This window comes from Sturnus vulgaris, chromosome 1 (assembly GCF_052056855.1).
Source record: "Sturnus vulgaris isolate bStuVul1 chromosome 1, bStuVul1.hap1, whole genome shotgun sequence".
Taxonomy (NCBI): Eukaryota; Metazoa; Chordata; class Aves; order Passeriformes; family Sturnidae; genus Sturnus; species Sturnus vulgaris.
In genome coordinates, this window is record NC_142243.1 from 82,176,742 (window position 1) to 82,200,423 (window position 23,682).

The following is a 23,682-nucleotide window of genomic DNA, read 5'->3' on the forward strand; positions in this document are numbered from 1 at the left end:
TTGAGTCAGTGGGTTTCTTCAGGTGATTAGTTGTGATCTTCCCCTGCTGGAATTACAATTCCAAGCTGGTTTCAACACAGTTGCTGAGTTTGTCCATTTTCAGTGATACATTGCTCTCCCTTAGTTTTGTCAACTTCCCCTTGCTAATTATTTTGTAATGACATGGAGAGAAAGTGGGTGTCTAGTTATATTCCTTCCTCCCCCAGCTACATAAATGTAGAAGAAAAAGTCTTCAGAGACCTTAAAAAAAAATATCAGCGCACTCATATAAACGTGGTGCTCACAAGCATATGCATACACATACTCTGCATGTGCAGAGACAGATGTATCTCTCCAGCATTGTAAATACCAGAATGGTGGAGTAGCATAGGTAGGGTGAACTGTTTTATTTTCTTGCTCTTTCATGTAAATTGTGGTTGCTGCAGACTTCAGTGGAAGACAGCAAGGAAGCTAATCTAGGCACATAGGCACATTTGTCACAGGCAACCTGCCTGAGTGTTCTCAGACTAGGAGACAATCAGGTTAAAGGATCCTGTACATTCACACTGAGTGCAATTGTTAATGGATTTCAAGAAATCAGATTACCCATAATCCAGTAGTAACATTTGACATGCTACACATTATTAAGAAGTCACTGTAAAATTGTTATGCAAATTATAGATTTACAAGGAAGAGTAAAAAGAATAGGATAACCAAAGAGCTACTTCATAACCATGGTGTTATGCTAGCTTTTGAATGGGATTACACTTCTGAATAGAACTCTAGCAATTCTACAGGACATCATTAAACCAGTGGTAGGTTCCATGTACAATCCTTTGTAAAAATTCTAAAATCCCATTGCACTTTCATGCTTCCTTTTATTTACATGAAAGACATTTACAGCCATTTTGTATAGAACTGTAGTGAATAGTTACATAGAAGAGAAGAAAAATAATGCACTCTAAGATGTACACTGGGAACAGGCATTTCAAAAGAATAACATTGTTAAATAATTGTTAAGTAGCTGATTAGTTCAATGTCATCACTTAATTTTCACATGCTTCCTGCTGTCTTGCTCACCCTCTGATATTGTTCAAATAATAGGATTTTCTTATATTAAACTGCTATCATATGTATACCCTGCACTTCCCTTCAATTCCATAATCACAGTGTCTTCTGTAAAATTATTACATTACACGGTGTGAAATATGTGCAGACTGACATATATTCTTTCCAAAAGCAAACATGAGAAACACTAAGTAACCTATTTGCTCATATTCCTGCTGTCGCAGTCTGATTTGGCTCAATCACACGACAAGAAGCAGTCCAAAAACCTAATGTAATTGTTAAAATAAATGCATTTCTTGGTGTTTAATTGAAGGTACCACCACTTTCCATTTCTGGAGCCCAAAGGAAGGGACTGCTACCACATCCAGTGTCCTTGGGCCATGCAGTGGTACAGGGCTGGTTGCACTGCAACAGCCACCCTTGCCTATGATGTGTCCCTGCCTGGCTATGCATCCTCTTGGGATGCTGTCCCTGCCCACGCCCAGTGCAGCTGTGCACCTCAGCTGCTGCTGTTACCATGTGGACCAGAAAAAGGGGAAAAAAAAGGAAATACCAAAACCCAGGCCACATTAAAACATTAAAACCCAGAGTCTCTAAAGCTGCCGTTTTATGTTCTGCGAGGCACGTGTTGCCTGTCATGATGACCTTGACATTCAATTTTATCATTTCCCCTTGGGTAAGAAAATTTGCAAGGGCATATTCTCTTTAAGTTCAATATCTTCCATTGCAAATGTGATTTGTCTTCAAAAGCAGCAGCAAATCAAATTCTCTGTCTCATCACAGCTGTTTGTGTGCATTTACAGGATTATTGATTTGGAAATCTAACATCAGGAAATGCAAAACTAGCCAATTAAGCTTAGGAAGGGCTTTACACATCAGCTGATCTCCCCTGCTGTACCCAGGCTAATGGTACATACCCACATGACTGTGAACTACTCTGAAAAATGAGCAATGCCTGTGATCAGTAATAATGCCATTACCTAATGTTAAAATAACACAGTCTTCCTGTTCTGATCGGGCTTCTACAGGTATCAGTGCTAATTTTAAAATTTGTTTCTGTGGTACAAAGTTGAACACCATCTCTTCTGTATTTTAGTCCGTCACTCCTTGAAATCAACATCTAGAAAGAGATAACAGTTTATATCAGACCAAATAGTGCTGTCAAAAAAAGGGAAATTTCAAGCTTTAGGGCACACAAGTCCTTTCTCAAGCTTAACATGAGTCGAGCATATACTGGAAAGAATTATTCTGGCTGCATTCTGCTAAGAGGGGAAAAAAATATTTTCAAAATTCAAAACTAAACTTCCAGGAGCTTACTTTGCTTACTTATATGTATAATATTATAGGATAAGTGAAATTCTGACCTAAATTATGGGTGGTTTTGATAGTACACTTGAACTTCCTTCCTATCTTAAGTACTTCAAATTCATCACCATTTTTTGCCTATTATTCATAACTTAACATGCTGGAAGTAGCAACTCTTCTCAGAATAAGGATGAACATAGGCACTTTCCCTTTCTTACCTCCTAGTTTCTTGCAGTTATTCTCAATATCCTCTAGCTTATTAATATAATTTAATGATATCCACTTTAATGCTTGCTCTGTATCAGGCTTGAAAAAGGGCTTGAGAGCTTTGTCCATCTGTTGTTTTCAAATTATGTCATGTTGCCCAACTTATAACCTTGGCTAGTGTAGTCATATAAGGTACTATTAATTTTGATATGTTCTTTATAGTAAAAAAAATATGTTCAGTGTGCAGCAGAGAATCCATTACTCAATCAGAAAGGGAGGGTATGATCCCATTATTTACATCCTGCTAACATTTAATAAAAGAAGTAAAAGAAGAATGATTCAGAGAAAAACAAACATAAATTATTTTTATTGCTGTGCATTATTTCAGATCCTTTCTCTATGATTGTCAATAGAACTTTAGAGAATATTTTTCAAACTCAAACAATATTTTTCTATTCAGTTATCATAAACGTACTAAAAATCAGCATAATGTGCAAAATAATGTCATTTATACACAAACAAAATTGAGAGCATGTTGATAAATCATTTTTAATAGGATATTTAATAGGACAATTCTTAGCAAGTATTTCTTCTTACTAGTAGGTTTCTCCAAGGCAGAATTACAGAATCACAGAATATGCCGAGTTGGAAAGGACCCATTAGGATCATCAAAGTCCAACTCCTGGCCTTGCACAGGACACCTCAAGAATCACACTATGTGCTTGAGAGCATTGTCCAAATGAATGCTGTCACCGCTTCCCTGGGCACCTGTTCGAGTGCCCAAACACCCTCTGCATGGATAATGTTTTCCTGATATCCAGACTAAACCTCTCCTGATGAAACTTCAGGCCATTCCCTCAAGTCCTGTCACCAGCTACCACAGAGATCAGTGCCTGCCCCTCCTCCAGACTGCAATGAGGTCTCCCCTCAGTTTCTTCTCCAGGCTGAACAGACCAAGTGGCCTCAGCTGTTCCCATCCAGATCATTCTCTATCCTCATGGTTCTCCTTTCAATGTTCTCTATTAGCTTTATACTTTTTATAAAAGATATATTTGGGCAGGATGCAAATCTGCCCCCAGCCCTGGAGGTGAGGCTGCCCCAGCTCAGAGCAAAGCAGGACAATCCCTTCCCTTGCCTGGCTGGTGATGCTGTGCCTGATGCCCCCAGGACAGGGTTGGCTCTCCTGGCTGCCAGGGCACTGCTGACTCATGGTCAACTTGCCATGGACCAGGACCCCCTGGCCGCTTTCTGTGGCACTGCTTTCTCATATACTCTCATATCACAGTCTGTCCATCCATCCAGGGCTGGCCAGTCCCAGGTGCAGAACCCAGCTCTTGCTCTTGTTGAGCTTCATCTAGTTAGTCTCAACAAGAAAGGTGTGATGTTATCCATTCTGTATTATGTAGAAACTGAGTTACTTATTTCCAGGTTGCATGGTGCAACACCAGGTGCCCACCAAAACTACTCTGTCACTCCCCTCCTCAGTGATCGAGGAACAGAACAGACAGCAAAATGCTCGTGGTTTGAGATAAGAACAGGAAGTGATCACTCACCAATTACCATCAGAGACAAAACAAGACTCGATGGGGAATTTAGCTTAATTTATTACCAATCAAATAATGAGAAAAAAAATATATTTTAAAATACCTTCCTTTCACTCCTTCTTCTCCGTAGGCTCAAATTCACTCCCGATATCGCTACCTTCACCCCCAGAGACACAGGGGAACAGGGAAATGAGGGGTTTGAATTTTGAGACTTCTTGAAAGGGGTTTGGTCTCCAATCTCTATTTTTTTAAAACACATGCATATCTATGTATATAAAAAGATTACTGTAGTAAAACATCTTACCACACAAGGAGAGATTTTATGTTCCCAGGTCTGAAAGCAACTTCATAGAAAAGAACACCATTGTTAAAGGATTCCCTGAGAAAACAAAAAGGAAAGACTGTGAAGTGAAAATCCTCAGAAACTGGATTGTATAGCACTTTATATCCAAGGCATCAGATACATCCTGGAGCACTGTACTACATTAAACCAACTTACATCTTAAGCATCTCTAGGAAACTCTAAGAAAAGGGGCTCTTAGGAGCTCAGATAGAACAGCAATTTGTAATATGTGGGTTATTTCTCCAGTGCTCTGGGCACTATTTGTCGAGTTGTGATTTTCTTCTTTAAAGAGCCAAACAGCTAATAGTTGCTATAAAGTTGTTTACTGCAAAGTTACATCAGTCTCGAAAGGCAAAGAGTCACAAGCATTGAAGTCCATGCTAAGTTTTGGTGTAGAGTCCCAAACAGAAGCAGAAGCTGCTCCCAGAGGGGCTGATGTTGCTGAGGCAGCTCCTATCTTCTTTGGGCGATGATGATGGTGGTGAAGAGAGCAGGAACAAAAGCAAAAGGCAAAAGCAAAGGCAAAAAGTGAATCTCTCCCCAGTGCATAGATTCTTATACACAAACTTCCCAACAAGCTAAAGACAGACTCCAAACACTACTTCTTAACCTATTAGAATTCTAGTTTCTTAGCACGCCAGGTTATGTATAAACTACCTATATGATCTACCTTGTTCTATTTGAAAAATGTAAGCAATATTCTTACTATAGTTTTATTATGTCTAAAACTATGTTCCTGGAGCCTCTACAGAAACACTAGTATCTAGGACTATGTTTTTCAACCTTCACTAGAACTCGCACTTCTACACTGATATCTGAGACCTTTGCTTTCTAAAAGCACTTAAACTTATTCCACTTACTTACTTACTTGCTTATTCTAAAACTTAAACTTACACCTCTACTTTAAGTGTGAGTGGCTTAATATACTTCAATCCATCCAGAGGTTTTTAAATCAATCCCTGCATTCTGATTCTCGCTGAAGAATTCAGAGAGAAGTCTTGACTTACAGATTCCAACAGTAATATGCTCAAAATAATTCCTGATCCAGAATTGTAGAACTGTCAAATAATGCACCCTTTCAGCAAAATATGATTCTTCTTACAGCCCTTGATGCACATAATTATTTCAGGTGTTAGCTGCTTTCTAGGACAGAAGGTGCACCTAACAAGGACTGGTTACATTAACTGCAGACAAAATTTGCTTGCCTCCTCGGAAACAGGGTTTCATTGTTGTTTTTTTTTTTAATCTACTCTCTTGAATAAATGCCTAATAAAAAGTCAAATTTTAAAATTACATAAATTTGCTGCAGTATGGTTGGATTAACTGATAGCAATGGATTCAAAGTACAGAAACAGAAGCAGAAGTCTACCAGTGTGCACGACTGTTCTGAGGATCAGGAATCTCAGTGTGGCCACTGTACATGGCAGTAGCTAAGAAATGACACTGCATCACCCTTAGTTCAGGCTGAGGTGTCACACAGCTCTTGGACACTGAAAGGAAGCTCTGTAATCTCCTCCATGTCTTAAAGAAGACTAGAACTGATGCCTGGAAAGTCTGACCTGGAACAGCAACTAGATAGAGCAAAAGGAATAAAATAAGTATTTATTGAAGGGATACACTTTGGGCAGTGCAAAAACTCTGCTGGGGCTACACCCAAATCATCCAAGATGGATCCTGGTCATAAGATTTTACTCTTATAAATTTTATAATTTATAAATTTATAATTTATATAATTTATATTTTAAATTTTACTCTTATAAATTTTAGTTCATCTACACATTGGAGTCAATTGTCCAACCATAGCCCCAGGCTATGAAGTCTCAGCCCCCTGGGTTGCCCCCTTTCCCTCGCTGTTCTTTATGCTTTTTGGGTAACAGATGTCTTTGATTCTCCAGCTGGGAAGGGATTGTTTTGTCTAACTATCCGTGAGGAGAACTTACTAACACCTAACATGAAGTTTCAGAGTTACACACCAAGCAGCAGAGAGTCTGAAAAATATAAAAGTTAAAACCCAAGGCATGATTTCCCCCTTTTACAGGCTTGATAAGGCCTATACCTTGTCAAGTCTCTATTCTAAATATCTACTAATTCTAGTTATTTAACAGATAAGTATCTAACAATAGTGAATAACTAATACCAGTAGTTATCTCAGTTTACAATCTATATGTTAACCACAATCTCATAACAGGAAAAAATCACAAGCTGAAATACATTGGTAATAACCAAAGGATTAATGCCTTCAAATCAAGTATTTTAAATGAAAGATTTTTTTTATACGTCAGGAACTAAAGTTTTTTTCCAAGTTTTCTTTGGAGAAGCAGAACTGTGGTGGAAAAAAGATGTTTTTATAGAATGCCTATTAGCACATAATACAATGTGTTTTGCTAGGCTTGCTTTTAATGAAGTTCACTACTTTTATAGTTTTAAATATTATTTTTATTTTCCTGCTAAATATTAACACATTTGTTCGAGGGTTGGTGTCTGTTTTCTTTCCATAATTAATTCATAACCAGTGGAAGTCTATCCTGGCTTAATCTTACTTAGCTGAAAGACTTGATTACTGAAAACCATCGAAATTCTCCCACTTGGAGAACAGCAAGAGCAACAGAGAATACTTTCTCGTTGTCTGGATCATATTAATTCACTATCACCCAAAGAGCAGAAAATATCCAGAGATGTCTGTTTATTTCCAACACTAGTTCCCCACTAGTTCCCATTACCAGGTTCTACCACGATTTGACACCTTTCCTAGGATTATAAAATTATATTTTATATTTACAATGGCATAGTCCTGAAGCTAATATTTCCAGATGTTAATATTTCCAGCCTGGCCTTTATATTTGCAATATTTGTGTCGTTTCAAGCAGTAGAACTGAATACTTTTGCAACGGCAAAAAGCAAAAGAGAAACATGGTGATGGTGACATTGGGACATAGAATCCCTGATGTAAGGACACCAAGTGGCATTACTACAATTTCTTTGAGAAGAACAGAATGCCTATCACGGAAAGTGCTCAAGAATGTATTACACAGACATTTCATCAGGAATGATATTGACTTGATACTTCCTTGAGGCAGTCACATTGGATAGGTTGTTTAATCAGGTCACCTTCAGCCCTATGATTAGACTCAACAGGATGCAAAGAGATGCAGAAAACATACTCTGTAGTTATGGAAACTTGTGGAATATACTTGAAACTTGCAGAATGCAATTGTGTGATGTTTGTAGAAGTCCTCTGTTGCCCAAAAATTCTTTTTATTTAAATACATTTTCAAGGAAAAAGAAAACAACTGCTGAACTTTTAAAAATTATGGAGTAATCATATGGGAGCCTATTAATACCTATTGAATTTGTTAATTTTAAAGGTATTGGTTTGGTTGCCAGGGATCTTGTCAATGACAACAAACAAATAATCATTTTGTTAGCATCTCTTGTATGTTTCATTATATGAAGTGAATATTACACGTGTCTTGTGTGTCTGAGTATAATCTATGTATGAACTGAATTTGCTAACCCTGCCTAATTACTAATTCACATGGAGTAAGGTGCCTTCCTAAGGCCTGCTGCTGTTTGGTTTATGTAACTGTGTACTGTACCACAACCAACTCTGAAAAGAGAAACATAACACTGGGAGACAACTGTGCAAATTAATGGAAATTGCAGAACAAAATCATGCAGAACTCATTTTTTTAAAAAGAGTAAAGTGTACCTCAAACTTCAAATTTTGGTTGATTTGTTTAGAATAGAAATTTGGCTTCCTTTTATTCAGATTGCTACAATAATATTATGCAGTCGTTGTGCAAATATTTCTTCTGAATATGACACTTTGGGTTTGTGTCTGGGGGATTTTTTCACCTTTGATAAATCTGTGACCCTGAGAAGAAAAAAAAACGTATTAAAATTTCATGCATGTGCTAGTGTATTTTCTGGTACACTGTTTTTTCTGCGTAATGCAGAAAACAAAGAAAAAGCAGGACTGGTGCTGGCAGGGCCCAGGCCAGGGCTTCCACTTGTGTTTTTTCAACATTTTCTATTGTATTCTTTTAATGACATTATTGTCTCAGACAGCAGAGGTAGTCATATGTATACATCAATAGTGTAGGACAAAATTCCTGAAAGAATTACCACTGTAACAAAAAATAGAATTGTTCTCTAAAATTAAGTGTGTTCACGCAGCATATGCAGCACGTTCTCAGGTTTCTTTGGGTTTTTTTGTGCTTGATGAATCAGCCTAATAGTATAGAATATTGCTTTTTAGGCAGTAGGTATCTTCCCTAGTATTTTCCATATTTTCCATAAATCGCAACAAAAACATTTTGGCCAAGAAAAGTGCTTTAGAAATCACTTCATCATATTCTTTCATAAGGCTTCAAGAAGATTTAGCAATGTTTTTGAGCTTTTTGAAGCTGCAAATGGCTAAGCATTTAACCTGAAAAATCTAATACCGTTTTCAACAGGAAACCTAGAATACAATTTTAGCTTGACAAAGCAAGAATCTATGGACACATATAGATGTCCAAAGTGTTTTAAAATTACAATAACTGCTTAGAAAGTGAGCTGTGTAGGAAAAGAATACAGTTCTTATGCTGTGTTATTCACATACATATAAAAACAATATCTTTAATATAGCGCTTTAAGAAGGAAAAAAATACAAGTATCTTAGGAACTAGGGCTTTGTAAAAAACTGAAAATTTATCCTGAAAAAAGGAAGAAAAGTTATTATATTCAGAGTAGCAAGCATATAAAAAACAAAGGGGAATATGAAAGACAAATTCTGCAACTTTATTCACCAGTATCACGTGGCATATATACTTTTGTAGTGTGTTTTATTGCATAGGATTATATAATTTTCGTTAATAGTCAAAATATAGGCCCTGCATCCTATTTGTGCAGAAGCTGTGGCAATACAATTCTGTTGCTAAACATTCCCCAAGAAAAACTGATTTACTGAAATTCCCAGTGGCTATTTAAAAGCAAAGATTAATTGCTGGAGGTGCATAGCCACAACAAACTCCCTCCTCCCCCATACAAAGGCTGTTCCCCTTAATATGCACCTGGGAAATTAAGTTTCCCCAGACAGAAATAAAAACAAGCTCCTTGCCTAACTTAAACAATGAGATATAATTCAGTAGTGGGGGAGTCCAGCCTGGAGGCAGAGGGTGCCAGGCAGTTCTGCTCACATCAGTACCTCACATGCCTCACAACAGCCAAGAGGAGTGTCCTCCTCAATCAGCGCCAGAGGAAAGTAGTGGTACACAGATCACAGCATGAAAAAATTAAAACAAAATATGATCTGCAAAACTTTCACTGGGACGAATCCCCTGCAAGGACTCCTGCTGACTGTCCCAGTTCATTCTCTAGTTTACAGTAACAGGAAGCACAAACAATAGTTCTATTCCCTCTGGTGCATTTTTCTTACTTCACCTAAGAATTTTATTTCTTTTATTACAAAGAATGTTCATAAATATTTTGTAGCAAGCAAAATCCTTGAAGTTTTGCAAACATTTGGCTTTGCCATAAGCCCAAAATACTTTATTATACAGTTCATTGCCATAATTTTAAAAACAATTCATGCTAGAGAATTTCCAAGTATTTAGACTTTCCCATATTCAGAAATACTGAGACTTGGCACATCTCAAAGCCCTTATATTTCGTGTAGTGAATTTATGAGAAATTTAATTAACACAGCTGCACCATTTTATTTATCTATGGGTTTTCAGGTATAAAGTGAATGAGTTAGAAGATTTTTTGGTCCAGACAAAAAAACTAAACACATTCTGCCAATGAATTATTATACCTTTATCCTTTAACCACTACGCACCAGGTCTAAAAGGAAATTATTATTAGAAACAATAGAATTAAATGCACTTGGTCTACATTAGCTATAAAAATGGACTTATTTAAAGAACACTTGAAAAAATTAGATTCAGTTTTTCATTGGTTTTTTTGACAGGACTAATCATGGCAGAAGGGAAAAAGGAATCCAAAAGAGCATTCCTTTCTTCTTAAAAAATTTTCTGCCTTCAGTCTCCTCTCTTCAACCATTCTCCTACTCAGTCTAGATCAGGACTCTGACCATGTTTGAGTTTTGGCAGAGGAGGGTTTCTGGAGATGTGTGAAGCATAGGCAGGAGAAGAAAGCAAGAAGGTTTCTGAATAACAGTTACATTGTTATTCATGTAAAAATTGAATCTTCTCCCCTGAAATTGTTTCTGATAAAAGCATATATAGAAACACCTCAAATTGAAAGTATTTTGACAAAAATTAAGTATATTTTTCCTTGGAGTCTCAATGCACATTCATTTACACACAAGCTTTGTACTGTAGCTAGTAAGCACTAACATTAACAGGAAACACACACAAATTGAGATGTAGGAGTATTTTGGCAAAGACCTACAGGGAAAGTTGCACAGTGATTAGGTAACAATTTTACTCAAGTGTACAGCAACGGTGAGAGAATTTCCACTGGCTAGTTGCTCCTTTTATGAAACTCCTGACTTCTGAGCTACTTTTTAAACTATTATGCATTGCCTGCCCACACAGCAATTCCAGCTTGGCCTCATTTACATGGCAGAACTCCTTGCTGAGGGCATTTCAGCTATGTACACAGGAAAATGTAGCCTGCTATTTCTCAGTGGTTTAGACAGTAAAAAGAAAAGAATGAAATATAGATCTGGTGGAGTTCAGTTATTAATTAAATGCAGAGAGCGACTGGAAAAAATAAAGCCCAGAGTTACAAAGTCATTGTCTGATTTTTAACTAATGTGCTTCTTGTGTGCTCCCCTCTTTAGCAGAGAGTTAGAATGACAGATTACATTCCAAAAAGAGACATTAGGAGAAATGCCAGGAAATAATTCCAGGGAGCTTCCAAAGATGTATTGTCTTACAGTGGGAATAACTTATTTCCTTACTTATGCTGAGTTTAAAATTAAAGCATTTTTATAATTTTTTTAGAAATAAGTATATTTGTTTATTTCCACCATGCATGTTCATAACCCATTTAGGACCATTTCCTGGGTTCAAATTTCTCTGTTTGTTTTCTTGGTCCTACATTAATCAAGCCTAACTACTACCAAAAAAAATTGTTTCAGATAATATTAAAAGCAAGTAAACAACACAAGAATATGAGAATTTTAATCCTGCAACATTGACTCATTATAAAACCACAAAACAAGCCTGGGCTCACACGCCTGTGTTAAAAAAGAGAGACAGTCTCCAGTACATTTAAGAATCTCAAATGGACCCAACCACTTTTCTCTTTGAATATGATTTAACTAGTTCTCATTTCTTTTCACTGGCCTGAAGAAGATTTTCCACATGATTGTTTTCAATAAAGTTCAATCTAATTAAGTTGAAAATAAAGCCAGGCAGACACCATGCCCCAAAATAGCAGAATTTATTTAATCTGGGCTGGTAAACCTAGTTTCTTTCACATATCAAAATCTGGGCAAACCTTGAAGTCAGTTTCCCTTCACCTCTGCACATTACTCCTATTTAATGATTTGTTTATGTATACCAGAACCAGTGAAAAAACTGGAGTGTGTAACTCTTTTGCTTTGCTCTAGATCATTAGAACTATCAACATTTCAGCCACATTTTTTCCAGTGAAAATTGCAGAGATAATTAGTCATTGGGAATGAGTTCTTTCCATTGCTTGTTTATAAGCAAAAAAAAAAAAAAAAAAAAAAAAAAAAAAAAAAAAAAAGTGAGGGTTTCTAGCTTTGCCTCCTTAAAGAAAAAGGTGTAAGCATGGAATTGAAAAGGAAAAATCAGTATAAAATAAATGAGGAGTTATCTAGTCCTTTCATCCAAGGTACTTTCATCCAAGGGTATACCCTTGGATACAAGATCCAAGATCTTTGAGATGCTCTAACTAATTTTGACCTACAATTTTCTCCCCAAGAACTAATGCATTAACACCCACATTGATTTCTACCATTGCTTGGCTTCTTCTCAGAGTAAGGTATAGGTGGAATTTCTTCAGAAAAAAAATGTTCTCTTTCTGGATGATAGGGTAGAGTGTATCCTCAGCACTCCTCCCAACCACTGGGTGGAGTGACTGACCCTCTGGAGGATTTTGCTGCCATCCGAGGGGATCTGAACAGGCTGGACAAAGGTGCTGACAAGAACCTCATGAAGTTCAACACACGGAAGTGCAAAGTCCTGCCCCAGAAGGAATAATCCTAGGCACCAATATACTTTGGGGGATGTCATGCTAGAAAGATGCTTTGAAGAAAATGACCTAGGGATCCTACTGGACACCAGGTTGAACATGACCCAGCAATGTGCCCTGGCCACATCTACCACAGATGTGTTTTAAGGACATTTTACTTCATTCTGTTAATCTTGATTTATATTTACTTGATTCCCAACTCATTACCAAAGTAAAGAATAATGCCCTTGTAAGAAAGATCAGCTATAGATTAGCTATCCAAGGACCTAATTCCACACCTCCTACATACTATTTGGTCAGAGAGGGTAATATACTACCTAACTGAGATTCTGGAGTTTCAAACCAACTTCCCTATATGCCTATTACATATAAACAAGATAATAAGACATACTGCTGGCATTCTCTGCATCAGCTTCCCAGGAACATAATCAAAATCTTGCATCAGCAAACTCTGGATACCTGACTAAGGCTCCTGGATACCTGACCAAGCTATTCCTACCAAGTAAAGGGAAAGGAGAGAGTAAAATTAACCCAGCTGTTTTTAGGGGATCGTCTTGGAGGGTGGAAGTAGAAATGGCTAGTTACTGAGTCACAGTCATTAGTACCATTTTGTATATATCAGACCATCTCAGAAGACAAATTTGATCAGTATCAATACAAAAAAAGACTGGATTTTTGCTGAAAGAAAGCACATCATGGAGATACTGTGTGTATTCAGGAAGGACAGTGAATACAGCATCCAGGAAAAATTTACTGGCATAAATAGTCATTACTGCAGTCACTCAAGTTGCCACTGCAATTTTTAACCAGCAAAATGAATTTATACATACCAGAGTGGTGACTTCTTTTGTGGCTTTAGCATTTTCCTTGGAGGCACTGCCATGAGCAACTGCTGACTCGGCCTACAGCTAAAGCTCAAATTAAATATGACTTTTAGAGGCACTGTGCAAAACCATGTTCTTGCTCACACTTCTTTGGATATTGTCACAACAGCAGCAAAGCCAAGCACATTGTCCTATCGTCCCTTACCCTCTCCTGTATTTCAAAACTAAAGCACTGAAATCCAATTCCAAACACTGAAATAATGTAAACAGTGTTTGTTCTAGCCTGCTAATTCTGACAGCCATATATACCATGGAAGCCACAAACCATATAGATGTAATTTCTTTTCATCTTTGCCCCTGAAGGCCTCCAATTGTTTATCCTAAAGTTTATACTGTGAGTTTCTCACAAAGATGCAAACAGGTCTATGCATGCCAAAAATTTAAGATGATTACTTTTCTTTTTCCTAAATTCTCAAACCATAAAATGTAGCATCCTTCATAGTAGGAGACTCCATTTGTAATTAGAGTCCTATTATTAGGAGTTGGAAAGAAATGTATTTTCTATGTTAGACTGATCCAGACTGTTTTTGTCAGAAATAGCAGTAGTCTTAGAGAGTCCTTTTTGTCTGTCTTTTTGTACCTCAAAAGTTCTTTGCTATAAAGTTGTTAATTTACTAGCTGCATGAAGTATTCATTACAGTTTTAGTCTCAAACATGGACTTTCTCTATCTTCACTATCCAAAAACAGGCACACTTGCTTAGTGTGCCCCTTTTGATATGGAGTACACCCAGGCTGTCTGATTTCAAAAAGTTTGTCACTCAGGATATGTTAAACATCTGACTGTGTTCAAGCAGGTGGTGGCAAAACTCTGCATCTTTTTACAGTTCCCTGTTCATAAAAACTTAGGATTTTCACAAACCATATCAGTTCTTACCAGCGAGTCAGAACCTCTATCTAGGACCCAAACATTAATCTCTAATTCAGATTTTTATCTAACTTGAAAGGCACTGGCCTTCACTTGAAAGAAAGATACATCCAAAAAACCTAGTGAATTTTCTCCCACTTCCTAGGAAATTTGCTCAACACTATACATGAAATTCCCTCTTCAATCAAGAATTTTTTTACCTTTGAGTCTTCAGGAGACAGTGGCAATAGAAACTTGAAAAGCATGGATACTTGGAAAAGAAATAGGAGCCATATTGATATTGAGCTTCCTCTTATGAGCTGTTTTAGGGAATTAGGCAAATAAACAACTGAACTGAAGAAAAGTATCTGTGACTTGAGCCAGGTGTCTGAATGGTGGAAGTCTGCCTTTTGATGAGTACAAATCAAAGAGAAACTATGATTTTCTATTTGTATAAAATAGTTCTTACTTTTAGTAGTTGTGGTATTAGAATAGAATCATAAAGTCATAGAATCATTTAGATTGGAAAAAACCTTTGAGATCAAGTCTAACCACTAGCCTAGCTCTATCAAGTCCCCCACTAAACCATGTCCCTAAGTGCCACGTCTACATGTCTTTTTAATACCTCTCTACCACCACTGTGGGCAGCCTGTTCCAATGTTGGGCAATCCTTTTGGTGAAGAATTTTTTCCCTGACATCCTATCTAAACCTTACGTGGCACAACTTGAGGTCATTTTCTCTTGTCCAAACACTTATTATGTGGGAGAAGAAACCAACACCCAACATCACTGCAGCCTCCTTTCAGGCACTTGTAGAGAGCAAGAAGGACCCCTATGAGTCTCCTTTACTCCAGGCTAAACAACCCCAGCTCTCTCAGCCACTCCTCATGAGGCTTGTGCTCCAAACCCTTCACCAGCTTCACTGCCGTCCTCTGAACATACTCCAGCACCTCAATATCATTCCTGCAGGGCATGGCCCAGAAATGGACACAGGATTTAGTGAGCCCTCATCAGTGCTGAGCACAGAGGGACAATCACTGCCCTGGTCCTGCTGGCCACACTATTGCTGGTACAGGCCAGGATGCCATTGGCCTTCTTGGCCACCTGGGCATACTCTGAACATCTCTGTTCAGCTGCTGTTCACCAACACCCTCAGATCCTTTCCTGCTGAGCAGCTTTCCAGCCACTCTTCTCCAAACCTGCAGCATTTCATGGGGTTGTTGTGACAGGACCCTGAATTTGGCCTTATTGAACCTCAGACAATTGATCCTGCCTGTCCAGATCTAGAGCCCTTCCTGCCCTCCAGAAAATTTCATTCAGCCTGGAGTTGTCTGTGAAATGACTGAGGTGCACTTGATCCCCTCATCCAAATCATCAGTAAAGATATTAAAAGGGACTGGTTAGGAGGTGCTATTGATTTTATATCATTATTCTTTTACATATATCAATGTAACTTTTTCCCTAGACAAAATTTAAAAAACAGTACTTTTGATTAAAAGGTATTGTTTGCTATTTTTAATATTTCAAATGTGATTGCAATTTTTACAGTGTGAATTTTTTATTAAGATTAGTTTGTTAAAAGATATTCATTTTGACGGGCTGTTGAAATGGAGTTTGTTGGAGAATATTCGAACATTTTTAACTGCTTTAAGGAGATTATCTGCCCAGTCGTGGGCCACCTTTGTGTAATAACCACTTCATGGCTATACAAAATGAGCAGAGTACACAGGGAAGGGATGTCCCTAAGCACAAGGAACACAAAGCCCCCAAGCTGATCTCACCCCTCTCAGTTCACCAGGCACACATAAGAGGAGAGAAGAGGCTGCATACATTCCCCTCATGTCTGTCCACAGTGAAGGCTGAATTATTCAATCAGATTGGAGACAGTGCAGTACCTCACTAATAATTATAAATCAGAAGCACTGCGTGGGGACAGGAGGGAAGGAAATTGGTGGAGAAGAAAATAACCAAAACCAAATGGAAAATGACAGTGATTTAGGAAGGAAACTTGAGTGCTCCAGAACTGTTTCACACAATGTAAGTTTGCCATTTGACAAGTTCAGTGCCTTGGCATGTAAAGTCAACAAGAAAAAATGAGAAGGAATTTTTATATTAGTGCTTAATCTACTCCTCAAGAATGCATCAAAGAGTGTATTTCATAGCTGTAACAAGACAAAAGCAGGCTTTTTAGACCTCTCATCATGACCAGTAGCTAGAACTGTATGTTGCTGTTCAGATGTTGCAATAAAACCAGTCACTCTGTATTTGAATCCTCACCTGAATGTTTCAGAAGTGAGAATTCAGCTTTAGAGTAGCTGTAACCATTGTGACAAACCATAAATTAATCTTTAAAAGATAACAGACAATTTGTGGGCATTTTACTCTAAATTTGTTTCTATGGTCAGTAATAGGAGTCTTAAGGCAACTGGGTAATACTTCCTGCATGTTTCACAATGCTGTTAAGATTGAAGTCTTAATTAACTTCTTATTAAAGTTTATTCTTGAGCAATGTCAAAATTTTGTGGCCCTTTTGTAGGGCATCTATTACAAAGAGCAGCTTCTACCTAAAAACTGAGAAAAAATGCTAGCAAGTGACAGGTTCTGCAGCCAAAACTGATCATCTAACCAGTCTAACTATACAAAACTTTGATCTTTCAACTCTTCCATTAGAAAAAATCTCCTTTTAGAGCAACACAGGACTATTCACTGTAGGTCAGATGTTGTTTGTGGAAGACAGTTTCACAGAAACCAACAAGATTGTTCAGACCACCCGATCCTCCTTCAAGTAAACATAAAAAAGGAGCAACAAAGCTAGTGCACTCCCTGAAGCTTGCTACCACTGCACAGTCCTGCTGTGTGCCTCTTGGCCAGAGGAAGAGAGAGAAATGTCTTCTGTAACTCCATATTTTGGGCAGAAGCTCTTGCAAGAAGCAAACAGGAAGACAGACAGTTAACTGACATCCCTGAGCAGGCACAGATTAGTTAAGCAAAGCACCAGCAGTAGAAAAAGTGCTAAAACCACACACAGTACAGCAGCAGGCTGAGCTTTAGGCACAGGTGTCTAGTCTTCAACTTTCTACACCTTCCTCACTTGTTATAACAGAAATATATTTTAGGCCTCTTCTCTAGTTCATTTTTTTTTTAAAGTTATAGTCAACAACAGCCAGGTCAGTTAACTATCAATTATAAAGCACAAGACAAAACACCTTCCCCAGAATTTTGAACAAGAATAACTAACAGTTGGGAATGAACAATGAGAGAAAAACACGGAATACTTTAATACAATTGATCAATAGACATATTAAATTAGTGAAAATTACACTGAAGCTTTGAAAATTATAGTACATGTATCCCAAGAGAAGCAAATGGAGCAGTCTTTAATTGAAAATAAAATTAATGAGAAATAATTCCCTTTTCCTCAAAAGCATAAGACTCTATTGTTGGCATTGTTAGCATGCTATTATGACTCATTTTCTTGAGAAAAAGGACAGATGAAAAGGATTTCTTTTTCTATATTATAAAACACTTTTACTTTATCACATCAGTGTAATACATTAGGTGTGTCACTACTTATCTTGTACTACAATAAACAAGCTCCATATATTTTCAGGCTTCAGTGAGTTTTGCTGGCATGCTGTATCAAGAAAATATTTCAGAAAAATCATTCTGGCTTGCCTCCATTTCTAAACTGCTCCTCATGACTCATTTTTTATGCTCACAGTTAAGTTGGGTTTCATGGGTACTTGGAATATTTTGAGGGCAAATTCTCTTAAGGGCAGACTAACCACATAGTAAGGCTAGAGAAACACAAATCAGATGAAATCAAATAAAGCTGGATAAAAAATTACTGCCTGTACAGCCACAGTAGCAGTCAGCTTTTACTGGTTTTTGTCCTTCTTTTGCAAACTAAGATATGTTAATGCAGACTCTCACTGAAGTATTCACCCTTTTAACTTCAGAAGGTTAAATTCGCACATGCAAACAGGCGATTAGTTTGGCCCCGGGGAGCCAAAATCGCAAATTTTTTCTCACTCCATTATGGTCAGTTTTATGCTGACAGCCAAAGGCAGTGTTTTTCAAACTGTTTCCAGCTCCTTTCCAAACCACACCCTACCACGTAGCTCTCATGTCTCTCCTTTCCCCAGCTGCTCATAGGATCATGTTCCAACTCTTCCTGAAGAAGCAACATCAGCATTTTTGCATTTCTTTTTCATTACTTTCCTTTCCCAGATGATAGAGGCCTCGTATCGTTTTGGGAATACTCTGGGATTTTCTACATCACGTAGCAAACCCTCCTGCAGGAACCTTGTGCTCATACCCAGTGAACTAACACTGAGATTAGGTGCAGTATTCCATCACATAGTGATACCACAAGGCACTTACCTTGCTGAAAGGTAAAGGTTTGTGTTAATCTATCATTTTGCAAATAAGCTGTCCAGGTGTTATGTTACTTTGGCAACACAATGATAAAATAAAACATTTAGATGTTCTAGCTTTCTACAACCTCCTACAGCTATGGACAGGGCTGAGAGGATATGTTGGTGGTCTAAGGACATCTAAATGCATAACTTCTTGAGAAATTGATTCTGTATTTATAAAAATGGATAGAGATATAACCAGCTCATGAAGAGTAGAAACTAGCTGGAAAGTCAGAGCAAATAATTTTACCCTTACAATCTTTCTCCCCAGTCATGAGGAGTGCAGCATATTTTATCTCCAAAGAGGCTAAAGGAGACTTCCCTTTACAGTGGTCAATTCCTATGAATGAGCTGTTAAGATTGTCTGTAGGATTACTCTGCAGCACTTTTGCTGGAGGAACAAGAGAAGAACTGCTAATAGTCTCAAAAGTAGCAAAGGAATGCAAACACTTCCTGTATGCATGATAATAGGTGTGCAGCTTACATGATTCTAAGTTGTAGGACTGATGAAATTTCAGATATAACCAGTGTAATCCTGGTGGGTCTGAGCCCTTCAAGGGAGAACAACAATATTATAGGAGCCCATTTTGCATCCTTGCCCCTCTATTTACTGGTCATAATCCCCATCTGCTACAGGAAATGTGAAAAGAAAAATCAGACTCTTGTCCAGGTATTGTCTCACAATCCATTCTGCTTTTGTTTTTTCAGGGCTAGTTTCCAGGTGGCCTTTCTCTACTGGAGGCAGTGCCAAATTACCTTTTTCTCTTACTGTGACATCTCTGTCAGGCAGCCAGAATTTGAATTCAGTATTTCCTGAAGAACTATGCTTTGGGGCTTATCAACAAGTCTGCAGGTGCTGATTTTGATCAAGAAATGGGTTTGGACAGATGAGGCTCACAGCCAGTTGTCTTTGCTTCCCATTGTTTATCAATCAAATTTAAGCATCAGTCTCTGCAATAATACTAATGTTCCCTTGTTAGATGAAAGAAGAGTGCAGAGACTGTGAATCTTATCCATAAAGCAAATCCTGAGGTACCAGCACACAGCTCTGTGACACTGTGCTATCTGGCTTCTAAACACAAGGCCTGGGATGCAAGTCCAAATTCACACAGCCCAAGCTTCATGTCACCTTCAATACTGTATCTCCTCCTTAGCCAGATACTTCTGAGGATCCAGATCCAGACCATGGGGAACATGAACCATGGAACACAGAGGGGGAATATCAGCAATATTTCCAGCCTTTGACAGTACTGCAATCCTCTTTTTCTCAAAGCATTTTAGACCAGTGATTCACCTTACAAGATGTTTCTTTACTACTTGCACATAAGATAATCTCTTTTCTGTTACTACCAACTGAGATGTGCACAAGTTCAGTAATTTTGGCTGGTCTTTTGCACAGTGTCTCAAATGATCTGAGAGGCACCTTTAATCTCGGAGCCCAAAATGAAAACAAAAAAAAAAAGTGAAAACGGACACCTAGATCTCATGTTTGCGTAATTCACATGATGATTTTTGTGCAATTCACATGTTGTTTTGAAGTAATGTGAAGTAAATAATGTAAAAACTGAGTATCAATTCCCACAAACATCGTTGTAATACTCATTATTGCCATGCTGATTGCTGATTTCATCATCTCATTTTCCTGGGCTTCCAGCTGCATTGGACTCATTCGAATATCACCAAGAATTAATGCTCCTAACACAGCAGGCCCTTTTGAACTGGGCATGGATCAGCTGCATCACAAGGGTGAATGTGGCTGCTTTTATTAGAATTTTAACATGGCATGCAACTGCTTCTCCTGGAAGACTTCTCTGAAAACTACTGTGGTCCAAAAATACCACTGAAACCCTGGAGATTAATTGTATATTCAGGTTATGAGACTTTAACCTTTAGATACAGATATTTCAAAATCCTAGAAAAAATTATTCAAAAGCATGAATGGTTACTTGTCCTGAGAAAACACTGGAGAAAGGATTCAAAGTTCTTAGGATTGTGGATCTGTTAGTGGTTGAGGTCATGGAATCACAGAATACATAAAATACTGGTGAAATCACAAAAAAAAAAACCCAAATTGCTACACTTAAATCAGTTCTAACTCTATAGTTACAGACATGGGATATACCATTTGCTCAACATGATCAGCACATTTCTTCAGGAGCTCTGAAAATCAGTTCCCTCCAGTGGTCCTGAAGTTGCATGTGATTTTCTCCATCCTTTTCTAGTGACTCTAAAGAAAATTTTGAAGAATTGTATCATATTTCTGTTTCAAGCATGTCATATGGGTACTTAAACTGTCTGAATAAATAAAATAAAATTGGAAACATTTAAAATTAAAAAGAATGGTGAAACCTCGATCTCGTCATTCATCCGACTAACCATTCCAGGAAATACCATTTAAGAGATGTTTTAAATGCTACTCAGTATTTGTTGCTAGACAGGTTCTTTCTTTCTGAGGCAAGACTGATTGATTTTTTTATTTTATACTATTTTCTAGGTAAAAGCTACATTTGAAGTATTATGCTCATCATTGTGCCTTAGGCTGTAAGGTACACTAAATATTATGTAAGCATTAAAAAAAAAATCAAGGGTCAGAGACCTGATAAGAAAATAGCAGAAAGAGAAGGCCATTTTTACAGAACACACTACATATTGTTGTATTAGAACTTTGACAACCAGGATTTGTTCAAATAAAATCTGCAGCTGCAAAATACGATGGTCACAGTGGAGGGGAGATGAACATAGCTCAGAGCAGAACCCATCCTATAGCAAATGTCAAGCAACCTTGCAGAATAAACCCTTGGTTAAGCTTAATAACACAAGACTATGGTTGCAATCAAATTTTAAAGTGGCCAGCTCAAGTTGTTATGAGAGAGAGAGTAGAAGGCCATTTAACAGCTTTTCCCAATTCTTAAAATATAGCAAAGAAGCACCATTGAAAAGGCTTGATTAGGAGAATTATATAATCTACTACAACAAAAAATAAGGATATGGAAATTTAGGCAATGAACAGTCCCATCATCTGCCAGGAGGAGGTGCAGAGGCAGTGAGAGCACTGCCATGTCCATAATGCCTGCACCACCTAAGGAGCTTCTGAGGAATGTGAGATACTGTATGCTGCTACCAGCAGATTGTATATGAGGCACACAGCTACCAATCCTTAAAATGCCTGTTTTCCTTACTGAGATGGTGTTGATTCCAGAGCTTTTGCCTAAATTATCTACCTTGCCACAGCTAGGCAGGGTGTTGACTTTAGCCAGCACTCAGCTATGATATTTTCTATTACTAAAAAACCAACATATTGGTGGAATGAAAAATTTAATTTTTGGGTTGTGAAGGATACATTTCAAAGTTTAAACTAGATTAAGAAATTGTTTGAAAGCTGTGCCAAGCACTTAAACTACTCTGAATTTAATTAGAAGGACACTGAGATTTTTGATCTGTAGAAGCTTTTAAATTTGTCATCCTGATTTATAACAGGACAGGACATTAAAAAAAATTAATGGAGAATAGTTTTTCTTGAGTGTTGCAGTAAAGACCCAGATGTAGCTGTAGGTTAGGGATTTAATCCTTTAGATGCAGCAGATATATGACACACAGCTACATGGTCATCTCTCAGGATAGGAAGGGGGAAACTTTATTGAATGCATGATTCGTACTTATAGGATCTTCTGCAGAGCAAAGACAAGACAGTAACTCATTGGATAATTGAGAAAACGTCTCTGGGACAGTACTTCAGGATGAGTCCCACAGTCGGCACCAGGTGTTAATCTAATGTCATTAATTCCATTCTATTTTGACCAAATTATCATTCTGGGAGAAAATCTCCCAACCGAAGCTGACAGGTTATCAGCTTGGGAATGGAGTTGAGAGAATAGGAGAAACTCCAGCCTGAGAATTATTTTCCAGGCTGTAATTTTCCTAGATCTCCTAGATCTGTGTCCACACCCAGAGACTGAAATAATGCTGAAACTATACTGCCAAAGAGTGAATTGAGGCTTTTGACAACAGGCAGATGTACCTCATGTGGATCTCAACTTTATCTATTGAGGTATATATATTCACATATTCATATAGGTAGTTCATACATTATATTTTAAATGTCATTTCTATTAAATTGTCAAATTGTTCTATTAAGTTCAAGCAATTGTTGTATATATAGAAACATATGTACTTTAGGTATATAATTTTATTTGTTGCTTTCACCATTGTTGGTGGAATCCTGCCAAACCCCCAACACTGTCCACCATGCCTTCAGCAGAAAATCAGGTAGGATCAAGGAGAGAGCTGATGGGCTGACACTTGGGCTGCTGTTTGACAATAGTGGTAGCTAGATCACTGACATGGCTTTGGTAAGTAGAAGTTATTCACAGGCTGATGTTCTACCTGTTGTGACAAGAGGCCCAGTGTCATATACACTACATGTATACATATATACTGCACTACATTGCATATTTTTATTTGTCTCAGCCTCCCAGATCTGGAAATCTCTCCTCTATTCCTATTCTCAGCCATAGAAAGGAGCCATGATGCCGAAGAAGACAAGCACATAAGTGATCAGGATGTGGCTAAATGAGGTTGGTTGCTCCAGGTGTACAAAATCAGAACACCATCTTGTATGGAGCATGATGGAGCACCACACAGGGCACAGTCTGTATGAGCTGCTTTTGCAGAACTGTTACAGGTGTGTTACCTGCGTGCTGCAACACCCTTGAGAGGATGTCAGGGACTGTGCAGTGCACCCAGCTGAGGGCTTTGAACGTTCCAGGCTTTTTCCAAGTGCAAAAGATATTTAAAAAAACAAAACAGAAGGGAGCACTTTGATGGTCCCTTGTCACGTATTTCCTCCTTTAATGAAGTAATGAGACATTCTCTTCTGTTATCAATCTCTTTTCCCGCTGTTTCTCTCTTGCTGTCTCT

At 37.9% G+C, this 23,682-nt stretch overlaps 1 long non-coding RNA gene across 2 annotated transcripts in view; it reads right to left on the reverse strand.

Annotated features, from left to right (window-relative positions):
• Positions 1 to 837: 837 nt before the first annotated feature.
• LOC148225328 (uncharacterized) overlaps positions 838 to 23,682 on the reverse strand; it is an 80,977-nt gene continuing 58,132 nt past the window's right edge. For both annotated transcript variants that reach the window (XR_015801564.1, XR_015801572.1), the window contains exons 2-3: positions 4,408 to 4,482; positions 838 to 2,167 (exon numbers count right to left, since the gene is read on the reverse strand). This is a non-coding gene — a long non-coding RNA (uncharacterized LOC148225328). The remainder of the gene's footprint in view (positions 2,168 to 4,407; positions 4,483 to 23,682) is intronic.